Consider the following 19,141-nt stretch of genomic DNA (forward strand, 5'->3'; position numbering starts at 1 on the left):
GGAAAGTTTGTGCAAAAAATGTGAGATGGTTGTGAAAACATCTTAAAGAATTGGCTAAATGCCCATTAGATGAGGCAAAGAAGTGACCAGCAAGCCTTCAATATAAGCATATAGAGTATTTATAAAGCTTGTATAAAATTCTTTATATATATATTGTTTGTCGTAATGAGTCTTACGGTGTGCGACTCCCTCTGTGCCATAGGTGCCTTCCATTATTTGAATTAGGTTTCCAGATTGAAAGTAACTTCACCCTTTCTCTCATCAGTTTCGGTGAGCTGAAAAAAAGTTGTGGTCGCTGTCTACCTTCAAGCTTGCAGCTATCTATCTATCTATCTATCTATCTATCTATCTATCTATCTATCTATCTATCTATCTATCTATCTATCTATCTATCTATCTATCTATCTATCGCATCTTCTGGGTTTCAGTTGCTAGAACTCCTCCATATTGGATTACTATGTGGTCTGCTAGCCGGGTACACTAGTGGAGATTTCCGTGACAGTTACATGTTTCTCTCAATCCATATATTACACTTCAAATTTATATATATATATATAAAGATATGTGTGTGTTAGTGTATGTGTGGGTGTGTGTTTGTGTGTGTGTTGTGTGTGTGTGTGTGTGTGTGTGTGTGTGTGTAGTAAAGTATACTGTTCCGTTATTAGTGGATCCAACAACAAATTTACTCCATCGAGCAAGAGATGAATATTTAATAAACAGGGGATTTAAATGTGCGCTACTATAAACTTCATGCTCTGAGAGTACAATAGTCAGGTGAGTTAGTATAAAGTGCCGTGTATTATTCGTGTGCTATTCTGCAACATTTCAGTCTCAAAATATTTTATTCTAAGCTTGAAAGATAACATATATGACCTCGCCCGACTACTGTACACAGACATGATAGAAGTACATAGACACCCCATAAAACATCGTTTTATGTTTATTCGAACTTCTAAAGGTTTATATTTTTTTTTATTAATTGACATTTTTTATGTTTCAGGTTCTATATGTGATTGTTTAATTATGCCATGTACAAAAGAAGCCTTGGAACTGTCTGAATTTCAAAGAGGCTGTATTGTGGGTCATTCTGAAGGTGGACATAATCAGCGTAAAATAGCTTTTTACTGCTAATAGAGTGATTGTGCAATTCACCAGAGAGGGGAAGGAGTTCACATCACCTCGCCCAGATTGACCAGGGCCCCTCTAACAGGACTCTTCTCTTTGCTAAGAGAAGTGAGGAGGATAATCCTCGTTGCAAGGCCTCTGACATAACAGAACAAGTTGATGTCAGTCCCAGAACAGCTGTCAGGTATCTCCACAAACTTGGTTACTATGGCAGAGCAGCAAGAAGGAAGCAACTTCTTCGGCCAATCAACCTCAAGCGGAGAAAAGATTGAGCCAGTGAGATGGTGGAGAAGCCACTACCATTTTGGGACACTGTCATATTCTCTGATGAGTCCAGATTTGCTGTATTTCCTGACAGTGGTCAAATGTGGGTTTGGAGACTATGTGATCAAGAATTTGATGTGAAAAGATTGCAGTCAACAATGAAACACGGCAGCTGGTCTCTGATTGTCTGGGGAGTAATTTGGAGCTATGGTTGATCAGAGGTGGTGGAGTGTGAGGGAAATATAAACTCAGATAAATATGTGTCCATATTGCAGAAAGGACTCCTTCCAATCTTCTCCAGTGGTGAAATGATTTAAGAAGACTCTTTATTTATGAAAGATGGGGCTCCTTGTCATATGGCTAAAATGACCCAAGATTTGTTGGATGAGAATGGCATTAAAAAGCTTCTACGGCCATGCTAGTCACCTGATATGAACTCTATTGAACAAGTCTGGGACATAGTGGACAAGATACTTCATGAAACATCAAGAAACCAGATCTTTTGAGATTACTGCATGAAACTTTGCAAGAAATTCCGCAAGAGAATATTCGTCTTCTGGTCAGTAACATGCATAATAGGGTCCTTGCATTGAAAACTGCAAAGGGTAATGTCTACTAAATATTACATATTCACATTATAACAATTAATAAATAATTTGAATGTACAATTTCAGATTTAAATAAATTTTAATGATTTTAAGTTTGTCTATTTACTTCTGTCATGCCTATGTACACACACAATAGCAATAATCCTCGGATGAAATTTATAAACGTTTAATGCATCGCTACGCGCGTTTCCACAATTCACAATTCGTATTCCTGAGATGATTATAGCGTAGTCCGTAGTATCTGTGGGCATTCGGTTGATTATCATCATTGATTCATTTCTTGATGTACAACAGAGGGATGCTTATCCTTTTTTACCAGTATGACGGTCAAGCGAGTTCTGTGGGTATTTCCCTGTGCTTGATGGGGAAGAGGGGAGGCGATGGAAATAGAGGAAGGAGTGGTAGTTATATGGGTATGGAAGTGTGTTTGGTGGTGTTGGATTTATTTTGCTATTCATTCAGCAGATGTTAAGGATGGGTAGTAATTTTTTTCCTTTAATTTCATTAAAGGCCTGATTATCTTCAATAAATTCTGAACTCATCAGGTCATCGGGTACTGTTAGTATATTTGTCAGTGGGGTTTGTTGACTGAATTGATAAATGCTACCTTCTAATGGTGATCATGGACCTTTTCATTGTTTCTGTTGATATAGTGTATAACATCTCAATGGTTTGTTTATTTGTTTGAGTTCCTTCGCTGTTTTATGTTATTTCGTTTTAAAATACCTTTTTCAAACTCCAGAAATGATGTTTTGTTTTTATGTTTACATGATATGATGACCTCAGAGTACCTGTTTATCAGGTTTTCCATGGATGCGATTATTTCTAGTGTTTTTTCTAGGCATAGGATGCATAACCATGTTGTTCTGTTATATGGGGCACCACTTTTTTATATTGGACAAGTGGGTCGTATATTCCACTCCATTCTATTTGCGTCTCCAGACTAAATTCGATAGAGATGTGGAGTGTCTTTCATTTATATTCAAAAATGATGAGAGATGGTTTCACAGACGATTTTTCATGGTGTCTCCGGTGCCACTAATGTACACATACTTCTGCATAGCTGTCTTCACCTCATATTTGTACACTACATTCCTTATCATGCAATTGTTGTTAAACCTGCATTCCTCTTTACGTTTGAAGTTACACATGATATTAATATTTTGTTTCTCTCCGTGGAGTTATTATTGGTGGTCCTCTTTCTTCTTCCTCCTGAAACCGTGCACTCATTTTCCATATGCATGGATTATACCTTCAATTGTGTGATGTTTGGGTCCGTTTTTTTTTGCTATTAATGAGCTTTTATTACCTCTATTTGCCCCCATTCTATTGCCGCATATAGTGTTATTAGCTGCGGTTGGTTCGTATTTCCCCTGTAGTTTTATTCTATTTAGTTTTTTAGACGAATGCTGCCGTTGATTAGCTCCAAGAGGCCATCGCCTCTAGCTAGCTATGTGACACACAAAACTGTGTCCATTACAGACAGTCAACAGCGATGCCTGTTGGGTTCGACTACTCCACATCGATAAACGGCAAATACCTTGAAACTACTCTGTGGATGTCTGAATCAGCATGGGGAAGCTGATGACTTCTCCTGTTCGAAGGTTGTAATGGAGACAGGTTTGTGTCACATAGCTAGCTAGAGGCGATGGCTTCTTGGAGCTAATCAACGGCAGCATTCGTCCTTTTTTTCTGGACTGCCATGTTAGCTTGATGATAACTATTAATATATATATATATATATATAATATATATATATATATATATTGATAGTTATCGCCAAGCTAGCATGGCAATCCAGAAAAATAGGACGAATATATATATATATATATATATATATATATATATATATATATACAGAAACGGAATTGTAACAAAAAGAGAAATAAAATTTTTATATAGCATTTAAATGTTGAAGGATACTTCTGAAGCAGCCTGTAAGTGCCTTTCAATTTACGAGGATAACTCAATTGTCCTCCATATTGGAAGAAATGTCGAAAAATCGATTGGTTAAATGATATAAACTGCAATCATGACATTTGTAATATTTATTAGACGTGTGTATATTTTATACGTACATCCATTATACGGTTTGTTTTATTTCGTAAACTAGAAGCATTTGGTAAATTTTTGCAATAGACGTTTTTACTAATATGTTACGCCTGATGAATTTTAATTAAAGAAGAGAATGTTAGCGTGTAGTTCTCTGAGCCAATATATCATGCATGTATGTAACTAGTATGTGAATATATATATGTGAGTGTATGTATGTGTGTGTATATGTGCGTGTGTGAAAGAGAGACAGAGAGAGAGAGAAAAACTAGGGGATGTCAAAGGCAAAAAGAGTGAGAGGGAGTAAAACAAAAAAGAAACCGGCACAAAAATTGGAAGAGATTATAACGCGACAGTGTGTCGGCTTGTGCAGGCGACTGATTGATTGATTTATTTATCGATTAAAGTAATGGGGGGGGGTAAGGAGGGAGAGAGAATAAGGAAAGAAAAGATTGGTGTGTGTGTGCATGCGCATGTGTATGTGTTTGTGTATGTGTGTGTGTGTGTGTGTGTGTTTGTTTGTGGCTGAGTGACAGATCTATCGAGAAAGAAAGAAAATGTAAAAGAAAGAGAATTGATTTAGTGGCACTTAAACGGAATGGGAGCGAGTGTATACACACACATACACAAAAACATATATGTACAATTATATAAATAATACATGCATACATACATACATATATATATATAATTATATATATATATATAAATATATGTTTGTGCATATATATTCATATATATATATATATATATATATATATATTATATATATATATACATATAAATGTATGTATGCATGTATGTGTACATGTATATATTTGTGTGTGTTTGTGTGTGTGTGTAAGAAAGGAACCAAGAATATGTATAGAATGTGTGAACTAGAGACACACTATGTAAATTAGAAAGAAATAAAATGCAAAACAGAGAAAAGAGATCTTAAACAAAAATTGTTTATAGATGAAGCAAGGACGTTTAGCAACACACACGCACACACACACACACACACACACTCACACACACTCACTCACACACTCACTCACACACACGCACACACAACGTACACACACACACACACACTCACTCACACACTTGCTCGCTCACTCACTCACACATATACACATATGCATATGTATATAAATACGCATGCGTGTAAATGTATATACATGTTTATGGGTGCATATATACATACATACACACACACACACACATACACACACACGCACACACACACACACACACCACACACACACACACACACACACACATATATATATATATATATATACAGACATACATACGTGTATATATATATATCTGTATATGACGGTTCAGTTATATAAAAATGTAGTCGAACGTTAAATGAATGATCACTTAATACAATTAATCAGAGAACCATATTTGTTTAATTTTACTAGGGAATGGGGGACAGTCAGCTTCCTTTCATTAGCCTTTGCCACACTGTAAAGTTTTGTAGGTTTCCAAGCTTTTAATACATTTTTGGTTTATCTTGTTTGTTGGGCTTCGTAACTCTAAAAAATGTTTTAAACTCTTTTCTTCTTATAATATTCTTGGATTGATCTTTCAGAGAATATAATTTTTCTTTGAAATGAGCCAGCATACAAGCCTAATATCTCATACATATGGTTACATATCTGCTTGAAATATCTCATGCAATAAAACAAAACCAATATCTAATTTCCTCCACAAAATATAACCATATGTAGCAAATGTTAACCATCTCCTTTGAACAAAGTTCATGGCTTTGTTGAGCATAACTCAACCAGAACAATGTTTGCTTATGTGCTTCTTTTATTCCACCACCTTGTACATGTTCACCTTCCTCTTTTGTTTTCCATCATCTCCTCACCTAACTTTATTCCGTTTTTATATCTCTCCCCATATCTTATTTCTGCTCAGTAAATTAAACTACTCGTAAGATGCTTCATTATATGGCACAAGAATAAACTATTAAAACATATACAATAAAAACCACTAGGCCACACCCTTACCATGAACCAAACAATATATAATATGCTAGGGAAACCAAACAGAACGAAGACATTTGAACTGAAGCTTAGAAGCCAGTGTCAAAGTTTTCCCTTCAATATGTACGTACATACATACATAGTATATATATATATATATATATATATATATATATATATCAATGGATGAATGTCAGTTCATTACAACTATTTCTAACACATGTTTAATAAATAAATAAATGAGTATATTACATCATAGCAAAAGACCGTTTTCATCAGATGTGTTTCCAACTATAGAAGTAAAATCTATGACCACAGTAGGAACACGCCTAGACTCAATCCGAAGCTGGCCTGGAATGAGAGAACAAACATATGCCTATAATGACCAATAAAAGAGCTAGAAAGGCACTAAATATTTAGTTAGTGGGTAGAGGTAAGTGAAGATTTATAGCCTCCATACCGGTTAGTGAGCATATTGGGGATATCAGGCGGTGGGAGGGGAATATAAGTTGCAGTTAAATAGTCTGGTTCCTTAATAAAACCTAAAGGTGAAGTATAATTAATTATATATGTATCTGTATGCTATTCACTTTATTACACTATGATTAATGGAAAAATTAATTAATACTGAAACGGACCATCGAAAACAAGGCGAACGTATTGCTGGTAGGGTTTTCGCTAGAAAAGTGGTGTTGAAGCAATTACTGAGATAAAGGTTGGAACGTTTATATTTTAATTATATTTTCTGTATCCTTTTCATGCCGTCATTTCTGATGGCACGGGTACACTAGTAATTAAAATAGTACGGATAAATCTAATACTAAAATTTGGCTAATGATCTCTTTTGCTATTCAAATTAAAAGTAATTTAGTAAAATCTATTTTTACGATTAATAATAAACATTTTAATATTAATAACAGATATGAAATAATAAATAATAAAACTATCAATATTGGATATTGTTTAACCCATAACTTAGCTACTATTATATCTTCCATAAACAATAACAAAATTTTTATGCATTTTTATATGTATAAATATTTGAACGTATTTATATTGATATATGGATTCAAAAATATATATAAATTTAACTATAATTCTATCCGTTTTTATTTTTACTTGCGAATTTATAAACCCTTATTACTTAAATTTTATAAACATATTTACCCTAATATTAATATGATACTTAAATACAAGGTTAATTACTATATATTGTTTATCTCTATACATTTTAATGATTACCCAGAGTACATTGTTATATTTTATATTTATTTCTCTAAACACACTTTCTTTCCCTCTTTTATAAGCTCTATACTGATTTTTCTATAAAACAACACTCAGTTATTCTCCGTACACTTAACACGTAAAAGCATAAAGATGTAATGGTATGTCTTTTTTCTACCTCCGACGAGACTCAACTTTATAATGATTTAATTATTTTGATTAAAAATTTCAAAGTCTGAATCGAAGCAGCTGTTAGGGATTATGTCTATTTTTGTAATTAATAAATATAATTTTTATTATACATGTATACATTTTTAGATTATACGCATATGTATCATATATTCAAATGACTTCGCACAGTTTCCGTTTAGCTAATTCCACTCACAAGACATTGGTTAATCTGTAGGTATGGTAGAACGTACTAACTACCAATTCAGGTTGACGTTGACGAGAGGCGATCTGAGATGCCACAAACCTGTGGTTGTGACGCAAATATTTTAACCATACATCTGTACCTGTATACAGATAGATAGGTAGATAGATAGACAGACAGACAGACTGGCAGGTAGGTAGGTAGGTAGGTAGGTAGGTAGGTTGGTAGGTAGGTAGATAGATTGACAGACAGACCGACAGACAGACAGATAGATATTGATAGATAGATATATAGATAGATAGATAGACAGAAAGATATCTTGATTGAAAAGAAGATAGGCAAGAAGCAATCACCAGCGTTTTCTTTCAGTTTTCATCCATCATTTTTCACCCCCAGTGCAGTTATCATCCGCCATTTTTGTTCATTACCAACAAGACTGTAGTTTGTCTAGTTATGTAACATTTTATCTTTCGAATAACGGTTATGTCCTCATCTTCCCTCTTTTCTTGCTTGCTTCCTTTCTTACTTCCTCTAATTTATTATTTTACAGTATTGTTATTTTTTGTCTCGCTTATAATCGGTTTTTCTCTTCAATTTTGAATTGATTACGTGACGTGTCACCGTATTTCCTGGTTTAACTTACGCATTGATGAATCCCCACACTGAAAAGGAAAGACTTATTACTATTATTATTATTATTATTATTATTATTATTATTATTATTATTATTATGATTATTATTATTATTATTATTAATGTATTTTTATTTATTTTGAAAGAAAACTGTTTGCAAACAATTTTCTAAAATGGTTTCTTTATTCGTATCTCTTCCTTTGTTATTCAATCCATGTCTCCGCAACATCAACGAACCTTCTAGATGTATGAGAACCAGAACTTTTCAATATTCTCTGCATGTCCATAAGAAAATGATTATTCTTTAATATAATACTGAGCAAAAATGTGAACAGAAAAAGGGTTTTCCGTATTTACTTACAAATATTCTATTCCAAAATCGCAACTAATAGAAATATAATGCTGGAATTCTAATTCCTAATATATATATATATATATATATATATATATATATATATATATATATATATATATATATATATATATATGTATGTGTGTGTGTGTGTGTGTGTGTGTGTATGTGTGTGTGTGTGTATGTTTATGTGTGTGTGTATTTATGTGTGTACTTCAGGTTGACTCAAACATTTCTTTCGGGTTTTCAATGATGGCTTTTGGCAACTTGTATCTCCATTTTGTAACATTGATTTGATACATGTCCAATCGTTACTGATTTGTTTAGCTTTTATTTACATATATAACATTGTCTATTCTTAATTTTGGGGCTATAATAATGAGTGCAGAAGAAATTGCAATTAGAGCCATTTTACGTTACCTGTGGAAAAATGAACAGAATGAAAGGGCAGCGGCAAAAGAAATTAGTGATGTGGAAGGCCCTGGAACTGTTAACAAACATGTGGCACAAAACTGGCTCAGACATTTCAAGAAAGGTGACACTAGTCTCGAAGACAAACCAAGCTCAGGAAGACCTGTTATGGTAGATGAGGCCTTGCTTCAAATTGTTGAACAAAAGCCAAGCACAAGCACACGTACATTGTCAGCAGAACTTGGTCCTTCACAAAGTACCATCAATCGACACATCCATAACCTCGCTGTCGAGAAGCTCCTCTTGGACTGACCGATATCCAGGCTCAACGATGTGTGAAAATTTGCAAACATCTTCTGGCAAATTCTCGAGATGACTGTTTTTGTCGTCAAGTTGTCACTGGGTATTCACAGGTCACTCTATCTTTGTTCGTAACACTTTCGTATAATATATTGAGTCATCCCATAAATAATGCAGTTTTTTTTCAATTGCATGAACTAAAAGTTGGAAGGAGACGGGATAAAAACAGGTAGTAATTTTACCTTGTCCTTATTCTTAGTGTAAGTTTTGAAGAATGCAGTTAGATTTTAACAGTTATTTTTTTCAAAGCTATAATGAAAGTGACAAAGGAGCATATTCGGCATATTTTGCTTAATGAGTTCAATAAGGCAACAACACAACGGAAAGTGCGAGGAATATTAATGCATTACATGGGGATCGGACAATAACCAGTGTCAACTGTGGTTTCAGAAATTCAGACCCGGAAACTACAATCTAGAAGACGAGCCTCGTCCTGGAAGATCTACAGAGCTCGATGAGGACGTCCTGGAAACATTGATAGAACGAAATCCCACCGTAAATGTTGAGGAACTAGCAGAGAAATTATAGGTTACATTGGTATCTCTAGCGGTTGCAAGCCCTAACAAGTAGCCATTGGCTATTTTTGTAGCAGAAACGATAATGGATTTAATATATATATATAATAAAAAAAAGCAAAAAGAAAGCAGAATTACTGAAAGACTATTTTCTTGTAATATTCCCTTCCAAATATCAGATCAGAAACGGCCTTTCCATTTTCATGTGAAAGCATAAAAATTATTGCTTAGGTGTTCGTGAATCTCTCAAAGATAACAACACTAAGGCAGTAGACACTTTTACACAGTGCAGAAATTTCAGAAACAATGAGAGGCAAACGAAGTCGAAAGCTTTCTTATAATCAAACCATACTGTCCCAAAGTTTCGTGTGTTGTTTTCTTATTTTGGACAGCACTGCTTTGTTCATCAAAAGTTGTTTTGTACATCACCATACTCTCTCCTTTTCACTGCCTACTCATCAGTCATAATGTTGTTGGGCTGTGTACTGCATTATATATTGCGAGTATATGATTTTATATTTACACACACAAATATGGTGTATGTATATATGTATGTGCGTTTATACACACACACACACGTGAAAATATATATGAATGTATATATTGTATTTTGAAATAATAGCATGAAATTCAATATCAAAAAAATTTCTCACGAAGATATATTTGTCTTAAGCAGTATTGCATTACAAATATATATAAATATATGAAACATGACAGCTTAAAAATTTGTTCATTAATGCATCATGGATGACCAAGATTTAACAAGGATATATATATATATATATATACACACAAACTCGAAATTTTCTTATCAAAGTCTATCTGCATAAATCAAAACCAGTCATGGATTACTATGAACTTACCAAGGATGAAAATACAAACTTTAACTTTTATTACCAAAGTCGACCAGCATAAATCTAAACCAATGAATTAAATGGTCCTGGTTCATATCAGACATTACATTGAATATGGCGGCCTTCAAAGAATCCTTGGTGTTATGGGGAGGTTGATTGACCTCTCTCTCAGCAACACTCCACACATAGTAGTTTAATGGATTGGGTGAGTTTGGAGACCAAATGTTTGTGGTTAAGTGGTTATGAAAATTGTCAGCCACCCATTCTTGGATTGCTTGAGCCTTACTTGATGGTGTAGAGTCCTTTATTTATCCAGGGCTTGACAACTGTTTCCATGACCATAATGTAACCAGTAGTGTTAACTCTAGGGCCTTGTGGAAAGAAGTGAGGAGGTATCACATGTACTTCATTACTGACAACTTCAAAGGCTATGACAGTTGCAGGAAATTTTATGTGCATGACTGCTGGTACTTCAGAAGGGTCTGAACACGAACATCTACCATTGTTTCTGATAATATTCTGGTCCTGATCAAAGTTTTTCTCTTTTGCCGAAGCGTTGAATTATGGAGACGTAAACAAACCAACGTCGGTAGGGAGGAGCAAACATAAATACAAACAAACGCAACACATACACATATATTTACACGCTCATCCACACGCGCATGGACGGGCTTCCACACAGTTTTCGTCTACCAAATCTACTCACAAATCATTGATCGGCTCTTGGCTATAGCAGAAGACACTTGTCCAACGTACCGCGCAATGAGGCTGAACCCGAAACCATGCGGTTGCCAAAGCGAACTTCTTAACCCCACAACCATGCCTTTACCCATATATCCTATTTTACTAATCCGAACAAAAGTACCTTGAGGGCCAGAGTAAAAGACTTTTTAATTGTAGGCTACAATAAACAGTAGATCCCAGAATGTTGGCCATCATTGTTTCCGCGAGGGAAAATCGAAAAGAAAAAAAAATGGAAAAAGAAGAAACAGGTTTCATTATCAAAAACATCTGATTTAACAATGTGTTTTTGATGCTGCCACATCGATAGTTCTATGCAATAAATCATTTGGAAAAAACAAAACGAATTTGAAAACAAAAAAAAAATGTCGTTTGAAATACTTCGCTAATAATGATGAATGAACACATACTCTAAATAATTATATTTGCGAATATTAGTTATCTAATGACTGTGGTGGATAGTCAACGTACAAATTACATTTCTCTGTGTTTCAAACATGTCAATAAACTTACAGATGGGAGGAATGTATGAATTTTTTATAAAGTTATAACAACAAAAGTCCCAACGATGAAAGATAAATTTAATAATTGAAAATATAATGCAAGTGATCCAATAGGCAGGTATGAAAAAAAGGTCTCTGCATAGATATGCTTTAGCTTCATTGCTAACGAGAAAGAAGAAAGATGAATGCGCTGATTCTTACCTGATGAAATAAATGGAAGCTGAACGAAAGTATAGGTGTACGCTTCTTGAACCCGTAAATGAATTTTGGGGAAATTTTGGTTGAACGAAGCCATAATTTTTTTATAGCCAGTTAGGAAACTGCGGGATCATCCCATAATGATAGTTACTTGAGATTATTTATTTGACCGTCTATGGACCAAAAGAGACATACTCCATAAAGTCAGAAACAGCATACGAGTTTATTAATCTAATCAGCATTAACATGTACAGTATATATGCGACCAAGGAGTACAGTTACTATTCCATTTGAATTGAGCATCCTCCCGGTATGTGTGCCAAGAGGATTTCTTTACATGCATTTTACTCTTTATGGAACATATGCTAAACAACTTCTCTAATGCGTGTATTATTTTGTTAAGGAAGACTGTATTATTGCATTGACGAAAACTATCACTCAAATCGAAATTAAGAATTTACTGGCATTATGAGTAGCAACCAAAATGTGTTCCAAACACTGATTAAATCAGTGTTTCTCAATCTTTTTTTTTTCTTTGGTCCCAAACCCTCATATGCATTATTTTACACGATGTTCCATCTATTCACCTTACTGTGAAAGGTTGATATAAAGGTTCTCTTGCTTTTCCCCCTCGTTTTCGTGTTTCTTTCTTTCTTTCTTTTTCTCTGCTACTATCCTTGCTGTGATCCGCTTGATAGATGATAGTATGAGGTCACCAGTAATTGTTGTCTCTGTAATTTCGGGGGAGGAGGCAAATTGATTACATCGACCCCAAGGCTCACCTGTCACTTATTTTATCGACCCCGAAAGAATGAAAGGTAAAGTCGACCTCGGCGGAATTCACACCATTATATATTAACATTTGATTCAGTAACAAGTCTCCAAGTTCACAATTATTTGCTAATTCAGTTTATTATATTATGATTTGTTATTCTATGTATGTATGTATGTATGTATGTGTGTGTATGTATGTATGTATGTATGTATGTATGTATGTATGTATGTATGTATGAATGTCTGTATGAATATATGTGTGTATGTATGTATTATCTATCTATCTATCTATCTATCTATCTATCTATCTATCTATCTATCTATCTATCTATCTATTTATCTATCTATCAGTCTCCCTATTTAGCTTTCTGTCTGCCTGTCGGTCTATCTTTTTATTTGTATATCTCGCCGTCTATCTGTTTGTCTGTTCGTCCATTTGTCTATCTCTCTGTTTCACTACCTATCAATATATATATATATACCTATTTAATATACCTATATCTCTTTCTAAGACTATATCTTTCAATATAAAAAAAAACCTAAACCCAAAAATCATCTATTTTCTGTTATGTTTGTTTTGCTTGTACATTTTCTCACATTTCTGTCAACCATTTATAATTGCACCGAGTGAATACATATCGTGTAAGCAAGTTACTTGTGAAACCCCAACACATTTACGTATATGTGTGTGTATGCACGCGTGCGCGTTTATATGTGTACGCGTATACATACATACATACATACATACATACATACATACATACATATATATAATATATATATATATATATTATATATATATATATATTATATATATATATATATATATATATATATAATTTCAACAATTGAGGGTAAAATTAATTAATTAATTAATCAATTTCACCAAGTATTCAGTATGCAAAGGGACCATTTAAGGCAAATTCAAATTATTACATTATATAAAAGGGCTTAGTAAAATAAATTACTTTGCCGCATACTGAACTCGTTAGAAATAGCAGCTAAAAAAACTATTCTAACACTTAAAGAAAACCTCTCTCATATAGTGCTTGCTCAATTCAACCAAGAAGTATGAGGGTAGAGACATTAAAAAATCAAATGCAAAGGTTATTTGAGTACGTACGTTTCAAGATTAGCCAAATCGACCCTTCTCTCATCAGCTCAGAATGCCCTTGTTTGAGTTTGAAACACTGAAAATGGGAGCATACCCTTTCGGCTTGTATCGCTTCTGAAGATTTGTTCCAACTAACAGTGCTAGCTAACTCAAATATGCAAGAGAAAAATTTCTGTTCTCCCCTTTCCACCAGCTGATGGGCATTCTGAGCTGCTGAGAGAGAAGGGTCGATTTGGCTAATCTTGAAACGTACGTACTCAAATAACCTTTGCATTTGATTTTTTAATGTCTCTACCCTCATACTTTCTTGGTTGAATTGAGCAAGCACTATATGAGAGAGGTTTTCTTTAAGTGTTAGAAATAGTTTTTTTAGCTGCTATTTCTAACGAGTTCAGTATGCGGCAAAGTAATTTATTTTACTAAGCCTTTTATATAATATATATATATATATATATATATATATAATATATATAGTATATACTATACATACATACACAACAGAAATACATATATACATACATTCATACACACACAAAAACGCCTCCGGAATCATAAAACCGGAACAGCTGCTGAAGTCTTGATAGGTTTTTAAATGTTGTAGTCACTACTGGAGCAGGATTTCGCAAAGAGATAAATCTAATTAGTTTAGTCGTGAGAATCTTTAAAAATTTACAAAATTTCTCTTTTGTTTCTATTCCTTTACTTTCAGATATTGTATCATTCAACACAGTTTTCTTACTTTCTTCTGATCTCAGATTTGCGAACTAATTTTGTTTTCTTTTTTCCCGTTAAGGTTCGCTGTTACTTTTTTTTTATAAAATTTTATGTAATAAGATAATAGAAGGCTTAAATTTTTTATTATAAAAACTAATCATTTGTCACCTTCGGGGAATAAAAAAAATATTTTCATTTCGTGATGATTATCATACCTGTAGGATTAGCCGAAAAAAATGCTGTCAATAACAAATTAGAGTTCCATTAATTAGGATGTCCATTTATTAGATTAATTCGTCAAAACGAAAAGGTTCGCATCATTCCCAGTCCGGTAGACAAAAAAAAGAGAAAGATTAAAAAATCATACTTTGGTGATTGGAGGAAGGGCAGTGTTCCTTTGTTGATGGTTTTCTCTACAATAGATGGAAGAACTGTATTTTGATATTCCATTAAAAAGAAAAAGACCAGAAATTTTATTAGAACGTGTACGCAACACCCTTAGTTATGGAGAATTTTCAAGAAAATAAAATAAGTGACAGGGGTGCCCTGGGGTCGATGTAATCAATTTGCCTCCTCCCCCGAAATTACAGAGACAACAATTACTGATGACCTCATACTATCATCTATCAAGCGGATCACAGCAAGGATAGTAGCAGAGAAAAAGAAAAAGAAAGAAAGAAACACGAAAACAAGAGGGGGGAAAAAGCAAGAGAACCTTTATATCAACCTTTCACAGTAAGGTGAATAGATGGAACATCGTGTAAAATAATGTATATGAGGGTTTGGGACCAAAGAAAAAAAAAAGGATTGAGAAACACTGATTTAGTCAGTGTTTGGAACACATTTTGGTTGCTACTCCTAATGCCAGTAAATTCTTAATTCCGATTTCAGTGATAGTTTTCGTCAATGTAATGGGACAGCATGGCATGATTATTCCTTTTAAGAGAAAATAATTCCATGCATCAGTTGCAGCGTGGAAGAAACAAGTTAGCCATATCCAGAAACGCACAGACTTCATTTAAACATTTATTATCTGTAAAATGGTGTTAACATTTTCTTCGCTCGAAACTGCGGCCTGGTCTCTGACAAAATGGGTTCTGTATCTTACAAACCGAATTTAACTCTCTTTCTGTGTTTCTTAAACTCTTTTACTCTTTTACTTGTTTCAGTCATTTGACTGTGGCCATGCTGGAGCACCGCCTTTAGTCGAGCAATTCGATCCCAGGAGTTATTCTTTATAAACCTAGTATTTATTCTATCGGTCTCTTTTGCCGAACCGCTAAGTTACGGTAACGTAAACACACCAGCATCGGTTTTCAAGCGATGTTGGGGGGCAACCACAGATGCAAAAGCACAACACACACACACACACACACCACACACACATACATGCACACACACACAACACACACACACACACACACACACACACACACACACTTATACATATAAGCGACGGGATTCTTTCAGTTTTCGTCTACCAAATCCATTCACAAGGCTTTGGTCGACCAGAGGCTATAGTAAAAGACACTTGCCCAAGGTGCCACCTAGTGGGACTGAACCCAGAACTATATGGTTGGTAAACAAGCTACTTACCACACAGCCACACATACGCCTAAATTTAATAAACGAACTGACGAGGATGAGATTGTTTTGTTTTTTTTTCAAACTGCTTTTATCTTAGTTTCAAAACATGATCTCAGACAAAAAGACCACGTCACGAAATCATCATAATTCTTTGAAGTCTGCAATGAAAGTTACTACAGTCTTTTGCAAAAATATATATTCCCTTAAGAAATTAAGATTTTCCTCCTCTATCTCTCAATCATAGATAATTGAGAAGATGAAAATACATTTTTTTTCTAATGATGCCACATGGTCAGCAATTTTGACGGGAGGTGTAAGTCGATTAGTTCGACATCAGTGCTTTACTTCATCGACCCCAGAAAGATGACGGGGAAAGTCGGCAGAATTAGAACTCATAATAATAATAATAATAATAATAATAATAATAATAATAATAATAATAATAATAATAAATGCCCTGCTGCAGTATCAGGCAGTGGCTCTCGTGGCTTCTGATCCTAACTGATTGGAAGTGTTATCATGTACATTGTTTTGTCTGGTATAAAAGATGGGCTACAGCAAATATTCTGCTCAATACCACAGATTTGCTTGTCAGTTGTTTGGCCTTAACCAGTTGAGCTTGTCCCTAGGTGGCTGACGATATGTGCATCTCTGATCATGAGCAGAAGTAGTGGGGTAGCATCATAGCCGTGTTTTGAAAGGAATTCTTGGAGGTTTAGATAATTCACCTCTGAAAACATGGGTGGTTCGGTCAACATCCTTAAACAACCCTTATTCAGGGGCCTTTTTAGCGGGATGGGCTTCATATATTTTACCCCAGCGTCAATTTGATGGCATGCACTGCTCTCTCACTCAATAATAATAATAATAATAATAATAATAATAATAAATAATAATAATATAATAATAATAATAATAATAATAATAATAATAAAACTAAAAATAATAACAATAATAATGGTTTCAAATTTTGTTACAGTGGCAACCATTTTTGAGGAGGGGATGTGTCGATTACATAGACCCCGAAAGGAGGAAAGACAAAGACGACCATGGCGGAATTTGAACTCAGAACGTGGCGACGGGTGAAATACTGCTAAACATTTCGTCCAGCGTGTTATCAATTCTGCCAACTCGCCGCTTTAATAAAAATAATCCTTTCTACTTAAGGTACAAGGTCTAGGATCTGTGGGTAGGGGACTAGTCGATTACATCGACCCCAGTTTTTCACTGGTACTTAATTTATCAACCTCGAAAGGATGAAAGGCAAAGTCAACCTCGGTGGAATTTGAACTCAGAGCGTAGCAGCAGACGAAATGCAGCTAAGCATTTTCAACGGCGTGCTAACGATTCTGCCAGCTCGTGGCCTTAATGATAATAATGATAATAGTAATTTATCAGTTGAGCACGTCCTTTAGTGGCTGACAATATGTACATCTCTGATCACGAGCGGAAGTATTGGGGGAGCATCGTAGCCATGTGCTGAGAGGAATTGCTTGGGGATTGAAAAATTCACCTTCGGTAACATGGGTGTGTCGTTTAACAACCTTAAACATCCCTTATTCGGGGACCTTTTGAGTGGGATCGGTTACTCGAAATGAAGAAAGTTCTACCTGGGTCCCACCTGCAAGGTCATGTGCTATTTATCTAGATATGAGATCACCATGTCGCGCACATATGGTTGTGATGCATGTGCCTGATGTACCCTTATTAGACGGGTAGTTATGATGGGTGTACTGGGCTTCGTATATTTTACCCCAGTGTCACTTTGATGGCATGCACTGCTCTCTCACTCAATAATGATAATAATAATAATAATAATGATTATAATAATAATAATAACACACACACACACACACACACACACACACACACAAGTTACACGCGCAAATCGTAAACAATCGCTAAGGCATTCGTTCACAAAGCAAACCCCATTAAAAAAAGGATTATACAAAAATACAGAAGAGTGTAATGATGTCAGACTGAGTCTCACACCAAGATGTTGAGATATTAGTCAATTTATTCTCTGAAACGAAAATATCATTACAGGCAAGAACTTCTACGAAAGCATCATTTTTCCTTTTAAATAATCGTATGCGGATTCTGTATGGTAGGGTCTTTTCACTTCTTTCAATAAAATTAAACAAAAGGTTCCCCTAGAGATGAAATGGGAGCTGTTTTTATTTGAACAGGCCGAGAACCTTAATCCTTTTTAAATTATATGAGAGATCCTTAAGTCAAACCTGAACACAAAAACGTTCAAATCAAGGATTATTATTTGTTCAGCTCAGAGGAAAGGCTTAAGAATTTGAGCTTGTATACTTGTAAAAGCTGCTTGTATGTTTACGTCTTCGTTATTTAGCGGTTTGGTGAAAGAAACCGATAGAATAAATAGCAGGGTTAAACAATTAAGTACGGGGTACGTATGATATCTGAGGACACATTTATGTTTATGAAAAAAAAACCCAGATATATAACAGATAATAACATTATTTATAAAAGAATGCTATGAGGATAAAAATAAACCTCCTTTTCTATAATGTTATTCAGTTTCAACAACTGCTTTTATATGAGATCTAAATCATCTACATGCTCGAATCAAGTGGTCCTGGTTCATTTTGGACATTTCTCTGATTATGGCAGCTTTCAAAAAATCGTTGGTGTTGTGGGTGTGTGTTCATTGACCGCTCTCTCCACAACGCTCCACATGTAATAGTCCAATGGATTGAGATCTATGGAATTAGGAGGTCAAATGTT

At 34.6% G+C, this 19,141-nt stretch overlaps 1 long non-coding RNA gene across 1 annotated transcript in view; it reads right to left on the reverse strand.

Annotated features, from left to right (window-relative positions):
- LOC118766138 overlaps positions 1 to 18,262 on the reverse strand; it is an 18,833-nt gene extending 571 nt beyond the window's left edge. The window contains exons 1-2 of the long non-coding RNA XR_005002049.1: positions 18,250 to 18,262; positions 15,411 to 15,416 (exon numbers count right to left, since the gene is read on the reverse strand). This is a non-coding gene — a long non-coding RNA (uncharacterized LOC118766138). The remainder of the gene's footprint in view (positions 1 to 15,410; positions 15,417 to 18,249) is intronic.
- Positions 18,263 to 19,141: the final 879 nt, after the last annotated feature.

The sequence above is a fragment of the Octopus sinensis genome, linkage group LG14 (genome assembly GCF_006345805.1).
Source record: "Octopus sinensis linkage group LG14, ASM634580v1, whole genome shotgun sequence".
Taxonomy (NCBI): domain Eukaryota; kingdom Metazoa; phylum Mollusca; class Cephalopoda; order Octopoda; family Octopodidae; genus Octopus; species Octopus sinensis.